This window comes from Lissotriton vulgaris, chromosome 2_1 (assembly GCF_964263255.1).
Source record: "Lissotriton vulgaris chromosome 2_1, aLisVul1.2, whole genome shotgun sequence".
Lineage (NCBI taxonomy): Eukaryota > Metazoa > Chordata > Amphibia > Caudata > Salamandridae > Lissotriton > Lissotriton vulgaris.
The window spans coordinates 1427781163-1427801732 of record NC_141687.1 but is presented as its reverse complement, the minus strand read 5'-3'; the positions used below and the strand labels follow the sequence as shown (position 1 = coordinate 1427801732).

The 20570-nt window shown below is 44.2% G+C and overlaps 1 protein-coding gene across 1 annotated transcript in view; it reads left to right on the top strand.

The window, feature by feature from the left end:
- The first annotated feature begins 456 nt into the window (after nt 1-456).
- Nucleotides 457-20570, top strand: part of LYPD6 (LY6/PLAUR domain containing 6) — a 246790-nt gene continuing 226676 nt past the window's right edge. The window contains exon 1 of the mRNA XM_086957252.1: nt 457-774. The gene's annotated coding sequence lies outside the window, so the exon portion shown is untranslated. The remainder of the gene's footprint in view (nt 775-20570) is intronic.

The following is a 20570-nucleotide window of genomic DNA, read 5'->3' as shown; positions in this document are numbered from 1 at the left end:
AATGTTTATTACATTTAACTTCCATCTGTTGATTGCGGGCTTATTTTACATAATAAAGTCATTATTTAAATGCAAACGTTGGAAAAGAAATGTGGACGAACCTATTTTGGCACCAGTCTTGATTCCACTGTCTCCTTTTTCAGATGGTATTGGAATGTTTATATTTTCTGAGAATTGATAAAAAAAAATCTGGTGCGCTCAGCTTTTTAAGGTATGACGCGTCACTTTACCAGAGAAAGGTTGCCAGTTAACCCGAGCATGTTTGTAACTCTGCAGTGCCGCGATCAATATCCGAAGAAGCGCGTATATGTGTTATTGGACTCGGTTGGTCCGGCTTGATAAGAAGCGCCCATTTGCAGATGTGCTGCTTTCAGTGAGTGATTTCAAAGCAGTCGTTTAAAGTGACGTTTAATTGATGTCCTGGGGGAAGGGCGCTTCTGCGAAGGTGCCTGTGTCACACACTGCCTCGCGCTGAGGCTGAGGGAAGCGCAGTGGAAGGGAGCTACCCTGGCAGGCTTGGCAAGAACAGTGGCTGGCTGAAAGGTCTTCGGTCTCGGGCTGATTACCATAAAGCCCGCCCACCACGTTCTGATTGGCTGAACAGGTGCTGACGGGCAGAGCAGGTCGCGCCTCTCGCTGCCTCAAAGAAAAAGTCAGACTGTTTAGAAATTGCATCCACGCCAGGGTTGCGTGGATTGAATTTCTCCAGGAAGGTGCACAAAGAGCTGCAAGTGATGCGTCTTTTGACTGGGTGAGCCGTTTCCAGGGGCCACGGTAAGTCAAGGGACCCTTTGCGGACATGTGGAGCGGGCAGGGAGCTGCGTGCGTGCGTATGCGCGCGAGCGGCCGGGGTCCTCTCCGCGGACACAAAGTGGGGCACCCGGCCGGCAGTAGTGCTGGACTTGCACTTTGTTTATGTCCGCGTCAGTGTTGAGCTGTGCGATGCGCGTGCGGCGACGTCCTGCTTCCTGTTGCAGGATGAGGTCACGCGGAATGCCACTCTAGAGTTGCCACTTTACTAGAGTAAAATACCGGCTATATGTTAATATTTTGTAAAGGCTCTGACATTGTATGTAATTATGATTTTATATAAAGCCGCCCTTATGCATTTTTTACGTGGCCGTGCCGTTTTTGTTTGCTGTACGCCCCGTGCAGAGTGGGTGGCGAGGACTCAACAGACCGGCCAGACCCAGCGCGTACGACGGCAGACCCTGCTCAACGCGGCCTCTTGATTTATTCACCCCGTCGTTCTGCGAGGTGGACGTAGTTGCCTCTGTCTGACTGGCATTTGGAGATAATGTCAGCAATGTCTGCAGCCGTGGTACTGGCCCTTAAATAAAAAGATCTGGAAAACCAACTTATTTCGTGGGAATCTTCCTCCCGCAAATGTGGAACTTCTTGGTAATGAGGAGGGACTGTTAAACTTCCATGAACTCAAATTATGGAACCGGCAAAAGCTTGTAATTCAGTCAGAGGACGTCGTAGCTCTTGCAGTTCTCAGTCGCATTTCCCAGAGGCTTATCTAGCAATTGTGCAGCAGGTGCAGTGACCACAAAGGCTTGAAGGACCAGCTGAACCCTGATTATTGTTGTATTTTACCACCCAACCAATGTTCAGGGTGCTGATTTTCCATGCTTGGATTCGAGCCCACCAACACTTTATTTTAGCTTCGGGTTCAATTTAATTTTGAGATAAGCTTGATAAGGAAAACAGATTTCAGTGTGGCTAAGGATCAGAAGGTACCTTTGCGGCCAATTTATTACATTTTGATGGCATCTCACATTCTCAGTATTTGAATCCATTTCTGAAATGTAGGTTCATTTAGCCTTTTGTGGTCTTTTATCATGATTTTTGTCTTTTTGTGGTGATTCGGTGACATTGTCTCAAATTTTACGGAGATTTGCGACAGAATTGGACAGCCTGCTACACAGTGAGAAGTGTCCTGGGTTGTGTACAGGTTTTCTTGGATTTTTACTCCTGGTACTACAGATATGGATTAACTTCCACTTCCTCTCCAGGTTCTAATGACACAGACACATTAGAATCAAGGAAACAGGTCCTGATTTGGTAAAATTACAGCAACCATGACATCTCCATAGATTAATGGGGAAATGTACATATTGTTTGGAACTATTTATAGATTCATAAGGAGGAGCCTAACCGCATAAGAATGAAACTCTTTAGAAAACTTAAATGAGTAATATAGTGTCTTCCTGCACCCTAAATTCAGTGTCTACCTACCTAGCACTGGTCCTTTTGTATAATATCTTGGATTACACTGGGTAGTTCTGTACTTTGTAGAGTAGTACACATAATTAATTAAGCTTTTTGTAACATGATTTTTATGTACCATTCCTGCTCAGTTCTTAAAATGGAAAAATAGAAATACAGGCACCCTATACCATAGTACCAGCATACTTCTAAGAGGTGCAGGTACTGTCCAATTTAAAGTATTGCACTTCTGCTGAGAAGTACAGGCAGTGGTTAGTTTGTAAATGAAAGAGTGCCAGGGCCAAAAGCTCTACTCAGAAGCCCACAGCTGGTGCAATTAAATGTGTGCACACGGAATGCCATATCTGCGTAGTTCTAAATCCACCTCTTGCCTCTTTAATCCACTACCAGGCACTCCCCATCCCATTTATCTCACAATTGCAGGTTCCTGCTTTCTTCCTTTTCAGCACTTTTTCCTTCTTTCATTACCTCCGTCTATCCGCTTTTTAAATTTTGCTGTCTCTTACCTTCTATAAAAGTATTATGCTGAAAGATACGTACCGATCCCCAAAAATAAGTACCAGTGTCTCCCACCGGCAACCACCGGCTTAAATTAAGCACTGAGTGCAGGTATTCTTCCTCTCCAAATTAAGAAGTCTAGGTACTCAGTACCTGATAGTACTGATCCATTTAAAGCACTGCTCTGTTCACAAATCTCCTCAAAGCCCCATGATCCGCAAAGATGCCTCCAAACTGAACAGCCAGCCAAGCAATCAACAACTGTACTGACAACACAACAAAGCAAACTGCAAAGTTCTTCTCTATACAATATATTAGTGTATCCTTAAAGTGCTGCCACCTTTCTGTAGGATTTACATATAAATGTTACAAAACAATACCAAACGCAGCACCCACAAACCAGTTTGATTCCAGTAAACAAGTACCCCAGTACGGAGAATTTCCAGAAGCGTTAAGTGTACCCAGTCTACAAGTACATCAGGGCTATGCACATTGTATACAATGGTATAAACATGTATGTAACATAACAAGTGTCTGATCTGGAATTGTCCCTCACAGGCAAATTGTAGTGAGTTGGTTAGTCAAACAATAGCTCATTAAGGTAACTTTAAAAAAAAAAGCTTGACTCCCTTACATTGCAAAACGACACTAGTAAATACCACCGGATCAGAGATCAGACTCGTTCATATTTCCCTAAGCCTTCTGTGGATTCCTGTTGACGTTTCCAGACACTGCAGTGTACAGGTATAGGTGGCAGAGTCAGACACGGGTGTGTTTTAGAGGTGCAAGCACACAGTATGGGGGTTGTGGTTGCCCTTCAGTCTGCTGGGCCGGTGCTGCGCTGCTTGTTGAGGTTCTGGAGAAGAGGTATCAGTAATTGGCCTCTGTCTGCAAAAGTCACTAACCCGTGATTAAAGGGTATTATTACCTTCACCTTTGACCTCTGCTGGTCGTGGAGCGTGCCCGCGGCCACGAGGCGACTTTCAGGGTGTCCGACATCAACGTAGTCACCTATTGCTTGAATCTACCAGCAACGGATTTGTGCAAAGTGGAAAGGTATTTTCTGGAACTTTTTTTATTTACACTTTAATTTGATATTTCTCGTTGCACTGAGTGAACAGGAGGTTTTGGTAAGACAATCAACAACTGCCATACTTGAGTTTACTTTATGATGGCGTTTAATAATATTGATTTTTTCACGCAACATCACATTGTCAGGAATAAACTAATTACATTTTATTTTATAATGCTCCCTTTCAAGCTACGATTTGGGCATTTTAATGAACGCAGAAGGTTAGCACAGCAGCCCACCAACACACGTATATGTATTTTCCCAAAGCTGCCACGAATTAACACTTTCTCGGAAGAAAATGCGAAGGCCTCTGCGCCCCCACACTCAAAAGCAACAATAAACAACCGCCTAATTGACGTCATTTTTCACAGTTCATGGATGAGGCCTGGTTAGAGACGTACACCCGTGACTGAGATGCCATTGTCTATGCAGGGCGCATGCTTCTGATATTTATCGGATTTAAACTATGACTGCGCTGGGACATGCATAAATTTGACCTCTCACTAGGGGTCGTTCAAAGGGTGTTGGCCCATAAGTCCGGGAGCGGGGCTATGCATGTGATATTACACAGTTTATCAGCGTGTGTACTGTTTACGTTATATTGTTATGAAAATGCAACAGCAAAAAAAATAAAGATGGATTGCCACAATAACATAATGCTACAGGGATCATTCTTAGGCCTGTAAGAAAAAGGTTTTATTTTATTTTAAAAATGATTGAGCGTACTGGAGTCAAAACTGATCTTCAAACATGGAATTTTCTTATATAAAAATAGTATAAACCGCTTACTTTTTTCTGTGCTTGTTAAAAGGATGCCCTTCCACACTTTATTAAAATACAGAACTGTCCGATATAATCAGTGTTCATTTTGTAAGAAAAACGTTTATATACCTTCGACGTAATAATGGTCTATTGCTTTTTTGAAAGCGTGAATGATAATTTTTTTTGTATATCGACATCATCTTTTTATATCACCTTGTTGTCAGCAGAGTAACAACTGGGTGCTTTGCTGATAGGCATTCATAGCACCAACGCACTACAAAATAATTATTGCTACACGGAAAATGATGCACAACATCATATATTCAAAAACTCCAAGTAGTGATTTTTACTTTGAAATGTTAATCCGCTCAGTTTGATAACTGGAGCACCAACTCTGTCCTTACATTTCGGTAGGTGAAAACATTTTGTCACTATTTTAACGCCTCTTGAAAATACTAAATACTACTCTCGTGCAGTGCACTCTGTGTACTGCACAATTTCCCAATTGTCGTTCTTTTCTTCTGGTGATTTCTCACTTACATGCTACACATGCACATAATGCAGAATACCAGAGCACCTGTAAAGGCAGTGCATTGGAGTTTAATGGTACTTCAATGGCTGCCTCTGCCCGCGAGGAGGCTCGCTAAGATGTTGCATAGTTAAATTCTAGATTTATCGAACATGCACTTTTCTCATATTCTCTCACCTGCCGATTGCGTAACTGCGTTTTCCTTCACGCTAGGGCGGCGCACGTTAGTATTTAGAAGTAATGAGGTCGCTGTAATTAGAACGACACCTTGAGGACAATGAATAGATGGGAAGGTTTCTCTAGTAATTAACCTGTGTCTGTGTAAGCATTACGGCACGAATTCACCCCCTTAATTATCTAGACAATCCTTTGTGAGGCTTAGATTCACCTTGGGCATTTAACCCCTTAGGCCCCTAGGTCTGGGCTAGGCCATAACAGATAGCTTTGTTGTCAGGGTAAACCTTTAGCAGGTTTCAGGTGTAAATAATGATGACATTTCATTTAATTTCACCCGGTTTTAACAAAAGCCACATCGTTTGCTTAATTGGGCCATTTTCTGTGAATGGAGCACACCCACATTTTTTCTGTAGGATAACCACATTGGTGACTTTATTGTCTGTTACTCTCTGTAATTGTCATTGCTTGGTCACGAGGAAGCAATAGCAAATAAGGGTTTTTTACTTTGTAAATTTAGCTGAAAACTTAATGGTTCCTTGCATATTTTCATGAAGTAATCCAATTAATTACATTTTGATTCTGTTTTTCTGTTGTAGGGATACTGAACAAGGTCCTTTTTTTAACAGGAACACAATCATTTCTTGCATGTGTCCGTACACAAAGAATGCACTCCTGCTTTCTAGTGCATTTAACTGCATTATCTACTGACCCTGGTACCTACTCTCTGATGTCTCAAAGCCTGGTTTGCGCTGCTTAAACTATATAAAAAAACATATAAATAAGGTTTCATATAACTAGACAGAAAGACACAAATTGCCCTGGACCCCCTTAAAATCTTGCATGTTGTTTTTTGTTGGTACATAATGATACTCGTATTGCATTGCTGCCACTGTAAATCACTTTCTAACAATTAAAGTAGGTTACACACACATTGGAGTGAGGTGGGTGGTGTATGTGCAGCAACCAAACACATATAGATAGAATGTCAAGTAAGGCTACAGTCTGGTAGGCCAGAGAGGGCTCTTTTCTGTCTGATGTCTTCTAGGGAAGGCGTCTATTGTAGTTTATCTCCGGTGGAAGACTCATATGAACTAGTCAGTCAGTTTTCAGCTGTTTTCTAAAGAGAAAGTGGTTTGTGTGCTCATGGATTACTGAAGAGAAAAGCGGACACTCAGACGCATGTAAGTACTTGTAGTCCTCTGGGAGGCAAGAGACTTTTTAAAACTATATGCTGACTATTTAAAATGTTAACATTTGAAATTAGGTTTAGGATGCTTCTTTAATAAATGCAGCATTAGAACCATAACTTGCTTTGAATGATTCTATTATCCTAAACATCGAGATTCATCAATGATTGGTAGTGTATTTTGTTAAGTATTTGGGCTATTGTTCTAAGCACATCCAGGGTGAGTTTCTTCTCATTCCATAGATTTAGTTGCTTTTTGTGGTGAACAGACTGGGGATCAAAGCATGTTTGTTGGACATCAAAGACTTCTCTTTATTGTGATAAGTGATAAGGAGGTCCATGAGTGGTATCGGAAAACGTCAACAGGAACCTAATTCACCATCACAGGTCCAAACTAAACTAGGCTTCCTTTCCCAGACTCCTTCCAATAGTTTTCATCACCAGCACCTTCATGAGGGGGCTGGGGAAGTGGGCAGGGAAAAGGGACTTACTTTTAGTACCTGGCACTAACTACCCAAAGCAGTCTTTGTAAACAACCAACTCGCCTTCTGAAAAAGCCTCAATATTTGCTAGACCATACAACAATCTGTAGCAAAGATCTTGAATGAGCACGCAGGCTTGAAATGCTGTGTACATTCACATAGAGCACAGAAAGAACATGCAGTTGTGGCTTACAAAGGCACATTTCCCCCTTTTATGTCAAAAGGCCTTGCAGCAGGTACAGTCCCAGTGTATGAAAACACATGTGCCACATTCTTTGTAGTGAATTTGCTATTTAAACCTCTAATTCAGCACACGGTATATGGAAAATGTTCCTATTAAAGCATAATCTCAATGTGGGGTGTGCCTGGCAACTTCGATACAAAGCGACCATTCATTGTGAAAAAACCTGGTAATCAAATTTATAGAAAGCAGAATATAGTGTGTTTTCTTACACATCAGCAGACCGTGGAAAATCCTACCATTGAATTTAATGACTGTTTATGCAGAAGGGCTCAATGGGCCATATTGCATAAACTGCGCATAGGGAGTTCACCGTGAAGACACAGTCTGCCACCGCTTAGGGCTTACTGATGTCTTATGTAGACGGAGCAGTACTATTTTACCACCATAGAAATTTGTAAAAGGTCCTTCATCACCACAATTTTCCAGGCATGTCCTGATCTTGGCTGGAAATAACCAGTCGCTGCCGGCACGAATTGCGGGTGGGGGCGCTGTTTCGCACGGGGAAGGGGCATCACATGGGGGAAGTTAATTTAATAAAAAACTAAAATAAAGGTAATTGCACTTACCTGGCCGGGTCCCGGGTCCCGCGTCTTCACTGCTCTACAGGAACAGGAAGCAGAAGGATGCAGCTAGGCCCCTCTCTCCCCTAAGCCAATCACAACGCTGCTCAAGCCAGGGGCTAATGGGGAGGCCATTTTCTCCATGTAGGCAGCCTACATGGAGAAAAGGCAGAGTGCGCATGAATGGTTCGGGCGGCCCCAGTGGGGGCTACCAAACAGTCTTTGAGCACTTGGGAGTGGGCAGGCGCACCACTCCTCCCTTCCCCTGCTCTCGAAACAGTCCCGCCCACAACCAAACATAAAATCATAAGATGGTAATAGCCATTTTGTGTTTCTGCTTCTCTTGTGGCGACGCTCCTCCGCCCTAGTTGAGGAACCGCCCCTGGAAATATCACAACATTTGTTGGCATGCTTAAAGTAAATAACTGAACATAACACAAGAACATGCACAAACAACATAACATCACAAGTAGAACATAGGAGGGCATTTGCAACACAACTGCAGTACAACACACTACATTCACATTCTAGTAATTCAGCTCAAAACACAGCAATCCAAAACACCACAGAACACATCAACACCACAACAAAATGACACACCACACATGTGCACAAATGTTCTTGTCCCCCAATACCTTTCCAGAATTCTGAATCCACAATATGGTGACAAAAGGCCTTTAGATTAATCACTGCCTTAATTTACCACCAATGACATGACGTAGCAACCCTCAAAAATGGTTTGTGATGCAACCAAATGTGACGTTAACACAGTTAATCTATTTTGTTTTGTTTTATCAAGCCGCTAAATTGTTCCCATTCGTTAGTTCAATTACAAAAAAAGGAGATGGCGCATATGAAAAATAGTGTAAAAGCGGTGTTTTAGTGTAATTTGAGATTATATATTGTTAACCCTGCAAGAAGCAGAAATGTGAAGAGCTGTGGCGTTCTGAAAGTGAATCATTAAACCTGCAACATACATTCACTAGACAATTGTGGGCACTAAGGGGCAGATTTATGAAATTATGGTGCAGAGCAGTGCAGCAAATCACCTGGCTGCACTGCCCTGCGTAAAACGGAAAGGTCAGGACTGTGCAGTGTCTATGGCATAAGGTTAATTCCTGTCCTTTCCACCTTCACAGGCGCTTTTTCGGTAGTTTAGTGCAACACAGGCACCCTTGCACCATGGTGCAAGGGTGCCTGCTTTGCATGTAGGACTGTTTTTGCACAGGAAGGGGCCCCTTACTGCCCAAAAAGAATACTTGGAGTTTTTTTTCCTCTTTCTATGTGTTCTGCAGAATGAATCACACATAGAAAGAGAAAACATTGAGGAGAAATAATGATATTTCTCCTTGTTGCATCTCCCTGGGGGGGGGAGTTAGGTTTTTGCCAACCCCCAGGTTTACAGGGTCTTGTAAATCTGTGACTACAGTTATCCTTTGACATACCATTTTTTTTATATACTAAAGTTCCTTACCATAAGGACACAAAACATTTTTCAAATAAAGCCATGATATAACGTCTTGTTAAATTCAATAAGTTGTAGTATTTTTTCACTCTTCCCCAAATGTTTTTTTCCTCACCTCTTTTACTGGCTTAACAGATCTGTTGTGATAATACTCAAATCTCAACAGCAGGGAATGAGAGTATTAATAAATATTTGCATAGTTTGTTCTGTGTGAGCGTGTGAGGGCTGGTCTTAAAATAAAATACTGCAAATCGGCATCTTCAGCCAACTTTTTTGGTGGTGTCTTTACGTTGGCCGTAACACCTTGAACCTACCTGCCAAACCGCATGTTTTATTTCATGCTTCTTTTTGCTTAACACTTACAGCTAGCCTTTCCAAGAATCTGCTGCCCCTGGGCGACCAAAGCATTCCTGTCCCTGAGACAGTTAATAAATTGGTCGCAGTTTAATTTGCGGTGTGATTTACATCCATTTTTTCCCAGACAATAGAGAAGAAATCATCTTAAATGTGGCAGTAATCAATTACTAAACTCTTTGAAAATACACTGCAGTGTCGGCTATTGTTATTGATCCAGAAATCATGGCAAAGATTATATATTCGCTAATAATTTTTCATGATGCATTTTCAATCCTTAGACTTGTTCAAACACTTTAAATGTAATTTTAGTACAGTAGCTCCCTGTTGTGACGTGACAGAGATGTGGGAACCTGGGGGCATATTATCAAGGACAGGCGATACATTATCGCCGCTTTTATCGGCAGGAAGCTGCCAATAAAGCGGCGATAATGGCCTTGATAATATGCTCTATGAATTCCAATCGAAGCCCATGTTAGATGAGTTCACATCTAACATGGGCTTCGATTGGAATTCATAGAGCATATTATCAAGGCCTTTATCGTCGCTTTATCGGCAGTTTCCTGCCGATAAAAGCGGCGATAATGTATTGCCTGTCCTTGATAATATGCCCCCTGGTCCCCTGCCAGCCCAAAGGTAGAATTTGGTAGGGGTCCTTGATAAATACAGGTCACTAGTATAATGGACAGTAAAGGGTACTGTGGGGCAGCTTCTCCGTATTTATGGTTCAAAATAAGCCTGCTTTTTTACTGTATGCCATTAGATTGTAGTGTACAGGAGTTTTGTATGTTATTTTCCCCCAAAAAGTTGGCGTTGAATAGCACAATCCTATTTATTTTCCATATACTTACATTCAGAGAGTTTTATACTGGTAGACTTTGTCAGTGCCCTCGTGGTAGCTGGTGATTTCAAGCCACAAGAAAAGTCAGAAGCCTCGCTGTGTGGTTGTGAGATTAAATTAAAAAAAATATCTCAATGCCAAAAACATTCCTGCAGATACTTTTGTTTCTCTAGCAGAGAACAAGTCAGTTAAAACGTCTAATTTTATATATTCATTGTAACAGGCCCGCAAAAAGACGATAACAACTTGCAGTACTATATTTGTCTTTTTTTAAGTAAATGGCGTTTACTGTAAAAGTGATTAAAATCACAAATGAAACATGCTTCCAACTCTTGATCTGGAGAAACAAACATCAGACGTTCTAGTTAGTGAGCTGCTCTTCTGACAATATGTTTTGAAAGCAAATAAGTAATACTAAGGCATTTTATTATTTGCATAGTTAAGTTAAACCAGTGCAATACACTTAACTTAAAAGAAGACATAAAAAACAATGTAAAACCCATCGTTAAAAGATAAGTATAAAACTCAATTGCATAGAAGTTAAATTTACATAGAGCAGAATTTTGCGATGTACTCTTATAAGCCAGGGATACCAATTTACCCATGTTCAGAGCCTTCCTTGTGTGGTAATCCTGGGAAAGTACAAACTGCGATGTGTCCATCGAAAAAAGGGAGATTTCCTATCAATGCATCCGTGGGGGAAGTTGAGTTTAATGAACCTGATCTTGGAGAATAAAGTGCTGTGCTTATGAGCCAAGTGCGAGGATTCTGACTTAAAGGCTGCTTGCTTCCGTGACGACTGTGGATGCAGAGGGTACTGTTTGTAGACTGGCTCTTGGCACTTTCTTTCTACAAGCCCAAGAAACTTAACCAGCCTGCAGTTAAGCAGCAGGCTTCTGACTTAAAGCAGGACAGCACTGCCTGTCTCCGTGTGTGGATCTCTCTTGAATTGAACCAAGTTTTAAGAAGTTGAGTCCTTTCTTCCTTCAGATTGTTGCAGCTGCAGATCAAGTGTGGCAGGTCCTCTGTACCTTTACCACACAAGAGACAGCAGGCTGAGTATTGCTCCCTCAGACAAGGTGGAAGATGCAGAGCAGACAGGAGTATGCCCAGACGGAGTTTCAAGACTTTTAGTTTTGTGTTCCTAGAGTAACCTAGGCTAAAGTATTTTTGAGGGACGAGTGTGTGGTAGCCGTTGATTGTCATCCAGGAGAATGTGGCCGTGTCCTCTACCAGTGAGAGGCTTTCGATTACTTTCAGGACCACTTTTTTAAAAACTGCATTACTAGTTGGGATGTCCTAAAGCTGGGACAGCCTGGTACTTGCAAGGGATTCCTGAAGGAAGATTCCAGTAGGCAATGTATTTCTGTGCTGCAGCTCTTGCCCGAGCAGGCGGTTCAGAGCGTTGGGACCGGCATTCCTGATCTTGTGCCAGCAGACTATGAATGCTCCTTGCCTTGCAAGGACTGTTTAGTTAGGTGAAACACACGCCGGATCAGTGCTGCTGAGAAGCGATGTGGAATGTTAAATATGTCTCTGTAGGCCTTGACTAAAGTGCTGTCCAGAGTTTTAGAATCTCTGCCTCTCATGGCTTTACTTCCGTAAGTGATTGTTGGTAGTATTGTAGATTGAGCTATCTGGAGGAGTGGTAGCAGCTTTGAGCCTGCCAGTTTCGATTTTAGGTTCCTCAGCGTCACTGTCAGATCCCTTTCCTCCTGTTCTCTTCTAGCTGTTTGGCGAATAGGCCTCCATTATCAATAATTATGTTTAGGCTTATAATTTGCTGCAGTCTTGATTTGTGTATCCCCCAGATGCCATACTGGGGGGGGGGGGCTTTCCTGCCCCAGATGAAGTACATTGTTTTTGTCTTCTCGAGACTGACTTCTAGGAAGTTCTCCACTGCGTAAGGATGCATTGTGTTGAGGAGATGTTGCAGGCCCACCTGTGTGTGACTGACCAGAACCACTTCACCTGCATACAGAATGCTGGATGGTGCTGTGCCCCCCAACCTGGGAGCATGCAAGTTGCGGGAGTTGAGTATCTGCGTCAGGTCCGCCATTTACAGTTTGAAAAGTGTGTGGCAATCTCACAGCTTTGTTTGAGCCCTTTGGTAGTTGGAATTTACCTGGAGAGGTCTGTGCCCTCACTCAACTTCGCCTGCACCCAGGTATCTGTGTGGAGTAGGATTAGCATATCCAGCAAAGATGTTCCTGCCGGCCAGTTTCCTCCAAAGCCTAGCCTGGTCTATGTTGTTGAATGCTGCCTTGAAATCTAAGAAACAGAGATGGAGAGGCTGCTTAAAGGACCCCGCAATGTCTGTCTGTATGCATTGCCATGGACAGGATTTGCTTATTTGTGTCTGTGGACTTGGAGAATCCTGTTTGGTTGGATGGAATGTTTGCGTGTGCGTTTGCCTTTTCCCAGGGTTGGAGTTCATCTAGCAGAGTGTCTGTAAAGTAGTGTGCCTCATTGTTGATGAGGGCTACCAGGCGATAGTTTTTTGGTGATGATTCTTCTCCACTTTTGTGCTTTGGAGAGATAACTGATCCTTTCCAGGGGGCTGGGAGTTTCCCCAGTAAGCTTATTTCACAGAAAAGAGGGTCCAGGATCTCTGTCCAGTAATCTGCATCTTCTTTGAAAAGGGCCGGCAGAATACGATTTGGTCCTGGGGCCCCTTCTCTTCTGCCTTTAGTGAGTTTGCTTTGATTGTGATTGTGTGGGGTTCAGCTGATGATTACAAGTTGTTGCGGAGGTACCGCTGGTCTATCAACGTGGGACCTTCTGTTGCTACATTTGCAGTCTAACTCGTAGACTAATAATTGAAATGAGCCCTCAGAAAGTCTGTCTAGGTCTCTTCAGAGTTGTAGGATAACACGCACCCATGGGATGGACGCATTAGTTTATTCACCATGCCCCAGAAGCAGATACTAGTTTGGGATTTAATATCAGAGAATAGTTATGCCCAGAACTCGTCTTTTCGAGTTCTGTTGATGTTCCGTTTTTATTAGTTGAACAACCTTCTCTGTTGACATAGTAATAGTTGGAGGTGAGAAGCCCCTGGATTGAGTCTCAGTGATCTCAGCGTACAGTTTTTGTCCCTTTTGAGTTGCTTCAACTGTTTCCGCTGGCCGCTGGGAATCCATCCTGCTTTCGTGGTAATTTGATCTTGTTTTCGCTCCTGTGGAGAAAGTGTTTACTAGGTTGGCAGTGAAGATTTCCCATTGTTTGATGAAGCTGCTTGTGAGCGGTACTTCTATTTGTAGTAATAAATCATTTTCTGATTGAAACACTACCACTGTGACTGCTAGTGCAATTTTTATTCTCTTGAAATCAATCGTATAGCTGGAGTATGGTATTTCTGCTGAGTGTTTCAATGCGTGTACATCTGCTACAAGAAGTGTGTCCTGTGGCAGTTGATCACTGTCCCGTCTTCCTCTAGATGGAATGTGGAAGCACGAATAAGCAGTGAGAGGGAGACAAGTGAGTGTTGTCTAGTTTTGAGCAGGTGGACACAGAGTAAAAGGAAGTCTCAGGCAGGAAGTCCTCACGAAATCTACAGTTGAACACCCTGAAGTTGATATGCTCCAAATCATCTAGTAGGCATCTGGCTGTTTTGCTTACTCTGCCGTGGAGGTTTCCACTTTGTTCAGGGATATTCCAATATGAGGACTGACCAATCACTTTGTTGTCCATTGAGGAGCCTAAAAGGTATAGATTCAAATCCCCAGAGAGGATGAGTTTAGGAGTGTCCAGCTTACTTATGTGCATCAGAAGCCAGTCCATGAGATGTTCAGAATCTTGTGTTTTGCATTTTGGGTGGATGTAGGTAGCAAACATTATTACCTACTTCTTGTTTCCATCGAAAATGAGACTGTTCTTGACTATGATGAGGGTCCTTGAAGTGGAGTGGGCTTCCTCTGCTGCGATTGTGCAGGTTGATGATACGTAGGTTGCCATCTCACATGATAGGTGGCCGAATTGAGACCGCTTGACTGCTTGTGTGGAAAAGCACACGAAGCCCTGTAGTTGGGGTGGTTCAGCCAGCTACGTTTCCTGAGACAGAATTATATCAAAGGATTTAATGTAGAGCATAGATCAGTAATTTTACATGCTTGGCCACTAATATTCCATGAGCATAAATAGAGGGTGGATTTGCTGTGTGTGAGTGGCCAACCCTGGTGTAGATTTTATCATTGGCTGGCAATGAGGCCATTTATAGTTCTGGAAATCCACTGGAGATCAGATTCCATATTTAATTGAAGTGGTGGTGGATGAGGTTGACTATTCCTGTCGTTGGGCATTCACCCCCTTGTAGGCGACAACTCCCGAGCTCCCCTGAGTCCCGAACTGATTTTTTTGTCATTTAGATGGTTGCATTTCCCATGTTGGGGAGTAGAGGGGAGGGGTAGCCTTTACTGTAGTGGCGAGTAATGTTTATACCCCACGCCTCAAATGTTTGTTGTTCAGCTAGTACTTTTTGGATGATTAATGATAATCTCCAGTTGGCCTTGGTGACTTCACATGCCATGATTACTTCTGGCCTAATGAACTCCATCATGATCAGGTTGGTTGACCTTATGTCGGCTAAGGTTGGAATGGTTGACAGCAGCCGTAGGATGTTGCCTCTGTTCAGGATGTCTCAGTGTCCTCTTGACCTGTATTCAGGTTTGAAAAGCAGTATAAAAAAGTCCTGCTGCAGATTGGAAAGGTGACGTGCAGTATGTCCTCTGCCCTTGGGGTCCTGGCTGGCTAGTACAGTCCCTGTTGAAGAATTTCACCCCCCTTCTCTGAAAATGCTTTGGCCAGCTGGCGGAGTGAAGAAATTGGTTTGTGGGGGCCCAACATCTGTGAGCACTTGGCAGGCGAGTCTTCTGTGCTGAAGTCCCTGGTCAGTGAGCCCCTTGTGCTTGGGTATGTCCGCTGTTGAGGTGGGCAGGATGGGGTGTTTTCTCCCCGGCGCTTATGGTTTCTCTAGCTGCAGCCAAGTTTTTAGCTGGGCTCCTCTTCTGAGTTAGATTGTTCGGAGGCGGCAGCAGGGATGTTAACGTGCTGTGAGGCCTCTGTGAACTGATGGTTTTCTCTGAGGAGGGACTTGAAAGACCCCTGTTCGTGTGTGGGGTGAACCTTTTTTCCTTTGATGTTGATATGCCTTATACTTCCTCCATGTCAGCTCTCGTGAAGTTTTAGTGTAGAGGGAGGGATTCTTCTGAGGTTGTTTGACTGGTATCTCCTACACTGTATGGAGATTGGGGAGCTAGGCTGGAGCGTATACCCTCCAGATCGGTTTGTTGCAGTCGGAAGAGGGGATACACGATTGATTTGTGACTGTTCTTTTATTACGGCCTTTCTTCCTTTGCATCGTATTTGTTTGGTGTTTTGAGCTGGGTTGACTGCAGGCAGTGGAAGTCCTGTGGCAAGGGCTTCCTCGGGCAGGCTTCTGGCATTTGGTGTCTGAGGGTTTATGGGAGTAGTTGGCTCCAGGCTTGGCTCCCTGTGTTCTGGTGCTCTTAGGCCAGGGGACCCTTGGTGGCAGTGTCTCTTTCTTAAGTTTATTTAGAACATTTCTGGGCATGGAGATAAGGCGAGACCATTTTCCCACAATCGGGCTGCAGCTGCAGATCAGTTTTGTCTCCAACTGTGCCCATTTTATTACTGAATGGAGGTCCCCCAGCTTCTCATTGATGCCTGTAACTTGGAGGGCCAAGATGTTGAGTAGGGTCAGCTGAATGTCCATCTTGTCAAAATGGTACTGAAGGGCCTCAACTGACCATTGCATGTTGTTCATCATGGAGGTCATGCATTTTCCATGTGCGGCACAACCGTTCTGCCTGAGTTTGCCCTACTCCTAGTGCCCTTTTCCTGCCCTGCTCTGTGTTCCTGGGCAACAGCGGAGGGAGAGTCCGTGTGATGGGTCCAAAGAGTAGGAGGCCAGCATTTCTGCCCACTCTTGGGTACCCAAGTTAGAGAGGACCCCCTGCTTGTCCGCCTGGTGTTCTTAGTCCTACGGTCCATTGGGGGCTTTGGGTATTCTTGGTGCTCAGTTGGTAGCAGTGGTAATGGTGGTGAATTTGGTGTGCCAGCATTTGATGGTGGGCCTTGAGAGGGTCTTAAAAGTTGGACTAATGTCTCCCGCCCATACTGTCGTCTATAGCTCGGGTGATGGATTACATGTCTAGTATTCTACTGGGGTTGCCCGGTTTGTTGATGCCGGGTCCTCCTTCTGGTTTCTGTGTGCCTGGCTTTTTGGGACTCTTGGCTTGACTGCAGGGTAGCTTGTATCTGCCCTGAGATACTACCACTGGTGGCCGTGAAGGTAAGCGCAATGGGGCGGGGCAGGGGAGTGGAAGTCGACATACGAGGGGATAGTGAAAATAAAAGAAAGAAATGAATAAAACATAATACCTTGCTCTCGCTGCATCTCCGACTTGGCGATGCAGCTAGCACAGGGTAAGTTGTTTTATTTATTTATTCTCACCAGCATGTAGTATTTAGACTTCCACCCGCTCACACCCGCTACACCCTCCTCTACCTACCTACTGTGCTTACCTGCACAGGCCGCGACTGGATACTACCCCCACTTGTGGGTGCTTCCAGAGATTTATGGGACATAGGATTAGTGAGAGACTCGTCTGCTTGAACTCCAGCCTCTTGGGATTGTAGAGGCTGTATGAGGCTTAAGTGGTGACAGCAGGCTTCGAAGTTCATAGCTGGTGGACAAAATGGTAGTACCTGCATCTTTTAAAAAGAAGAACTTGGAGTAAATATTTGGTTGAAAGTAGTGAGTAAGGCTTCACATGTCGTGGGCCACCGACTCATTCGCTCTTTTGCTCAGTGTATCCTGTGGCTCTGAGCTGAATGTTCTTAAGGGGTCCGGTGGTTGAACTTGCCCCTCTACTTTTGCTGAATGTGTCTTCCTGCTCTTTAGCCTTCCCAGCTGATCGGGGGACCCCCTTGTCTTTCCTTACCCCATGGCGATTGGGTTGGCAGTCCCCTTACGGCGAGAGTCCCCCTGTTGGTAGTGTCTCACAAACCTATGCTTTTTCCTCTTCCTTACTTTGGGGCTTTAATACGTTTTGATTTTCTTGGCTAGCTAGCTTGCTTACTTTACACATGCTTTCCTTTGCTCTTGCTTTTACTTTGCACCTTTGAATTTTTGTACTTTTGAGATGGTTCTTGAAAGATCTGGTTTTGGTTTACTGCTGAGGTGTTAGCCATGGAACCGCAGAGGGATGAGGACTTTTTCTCTATTTTAAGGTGCCTGCTCCTTGATGCTTCTTAATGTTCGTGTGATGTGTCTCAAATCCATCCAGTTCAACACTGCCACAACCCTTCCAGGAGATGCTGTAGTGCCGTGGAACCTTGTTTTCGACAGGAGTGGGGACACAATAACGCACATCATATTGCAGGCCTGGGGGACTGACGGAGTAGCTGGGCTAGGGTGAGCATGCCTGTCGGCGGTAGGCTGTGATTAGATGCTGGGGAGAGGAAGATGGAGGCAGTTGAGGAAAACGCGGATCAGCAGGCTGCACCAAGACCTAGCTTGGCCTACTCCGCTGTCACCATGAAGCTCCCTATTGGGAGCTCCCCTGTGGGGTGACCTCACTGTGTAGACCAGCCTCCCCCTTCAGACTCCATCTCCCTCTCACATCACAGTTTGTGCTCACAAGCTTCCGACGAGCTTCCAGCTGCCCCCAATCTTCTGTTCATCTCCTCTGAAAAGGCCACACTGTAGGACGTCCATTTAGGACTCCAAGCTCTATGGAAGGGAGCTCTATAGAAGGGAGGGCGAGGGGAGCTGAAAAGGGAGCCTCTCCCCATTAGAACAGTGATATGACTGGCCTTGGGGAGGACCAGAGGCTGCGTGCCGGTTAGGCTGCTGTACCAGTGCCGCCTTCGCCTGAAGGGAGGGCACGAGCACACCCGCTGCCGCAACTGCTGCCCTTTACCAAAGCATCGTGGCGGGGGCCCTCCTCATGGCCGCTGCCTCATCCTCAAGTTGTGGCTCCAAGCGGCTTTGAAGCAGCGCGTGCCCGAATGCCGCAGCTCCGAGCAAAACGAAACAGCGTAAAAGTGTGTAGCGCAACATAACGTCTGACACCAATATGTTTTGTAAGGGTTCGCTACGAAAAATGTCAATGTTCTACACCAAGCTGCACTTACACTGAATCAACAATATTGGTAACATCTAATCAAGGTAAGAAGATGTGGAGGTAATAAAAGTAAATCTATATTTGCTGTTATACGCCTACCTAGACAATCTGTTGACATAAACATTCTGAAGTCAGTATAAGTGTGGATGGTGCTACAGTTGGAAGTAATATGATTTCAAAGCTTATCAGCTTCCTGTTTAATACGTTATGCTGCATATGCATTGCTGCAGTAAAGTGCGAAGATATCCATAGATGCTTTAGAAAGACTTTTCGGCGACTCCAGATTACTAGCATGGACCTAGATATCAATAGTGAAGCAGGCCAGTGACAATGGGGCCCAGTGGTGTGGGGCACTGGGTGCATCACAAATACTAACTACACTGGTGGAAGTGAGGCATTTCTTTGCTTGCATGATTCTTGCTAGACCACTATCTGCTTCTATCCACAGAGAGTTTTCTGGCATGGCAACAACTACTTCAAATTCCTCTGGAATGAGAATGGATGTGGTAACTAACACAAATTCACCCAGTGCTCACTTCGACTGTCCCACACAGCTTTCTGAAAGGAAGTACCTATTTGAAATGTTAATCATTGGAACAAAGATCATCTGCCCCCATTTTCTGTTTTTTTTGTGGGGTTTTTGTATTATAGAAGGAGGGCATTGGTGCTTGTGCGACCCCTTCTATAATACTGGTAGCACCAAGGCACATATATTGCTGGTGTTAGCTTAAAATGGCATTCCCTTATTTTCATCCGAGTGTGGTCTTAAGTAAATGAAGGAAGCACTTTCCCTCTGCACCTGTGGCGCATTATTGGCTTGTGACAGAAACAAAGAGGCCACTAGGAGGCACATTCATTGTGTGCCACAAAAAAGGTGTCACACAGTCAGTACACCCCCTGAAGGCAACTCTCTGAATGGGGTGACAAGGGGTCTATTGACCTCCAACACTAACATCTTCAGATGGACCTTGCTAAAGGTACACCTGTGCATCCTGATCATATTGTGGCCCCAGATGCAAAATCAATAGATTTATATTTAGTCAAAGCCATTGCCGTGACAGCGAACACAAATAAATTTGCTGACAAAAGTAGTTATGATTCCCCCCCCCCCCCCCCCCCCCCCCCCAACCCTTGCTTTGTCCATTTTGCCAGTGGACTTTTCCAAGGCAAAAACATATTACCTTTAAATATTAGTGAGTCAGTCAAATATGTTTATTTCGAATGAAACATCCATAAAACACATAATAAACAAAATGAGTCATCAGTAACATTGAAACACAATAAACACCCTCACTGCAATTGATTTGCTTAAAATATTCATCTAGAGGTGGATAAGATTATAATGCAGTTTAAAATACAGTTTTAGAATAGGATTATACATTTCTCCAAGCAGACAGCAAGTATTGAAAGACAGAGAAAATTACCAGTGCACTAGCGATTCTTTTAAAGTACCATAACATGCTATTGTGGTCACACACTCTTCAACCAGCATAAATTGCAAAATCAATTTTTCCCTGGGTAAACCGGTCCCAGGATGCTTGTTTCCGGTCCAGGGAAGACATGGCTTGGCAGTTCGGCTGGACTGTTCCCATGAGGCACTGGTTCAGACTGATTTGCAAATGGCCATGTCTGAACTGGGGTGGCGGAGTGAGCTAAAGAATGATGATGGATTAAACCCAGATCACTTGACTGGGGGTGAGTGCTTGCAATGTTCAACACTACGTCCATCATTCCCTTTGGTTTTGCTGACCACTTCCTAAGAGGCACTCTGCCCATCAGCAAGCCCCCCACCTATCCGCCCCCCCCAAAAGGGTAATCGAGGCTGCCAATGTCATGTGGTGTTTTCAGACCTTTTAATGGACACGGTGTGGTTACTGCTTCTGAACACAAGCTGGAAATCCACTGTTTACAGTGGGTTTCAGCTCCTTTTCGCTGCCATAGTGTGATTTCAGTGCCTCACGACTGTGTGAAGGGAGCCAAAATCGTGTGACACACGGTTTCCCCATGTGAGTTGGCAG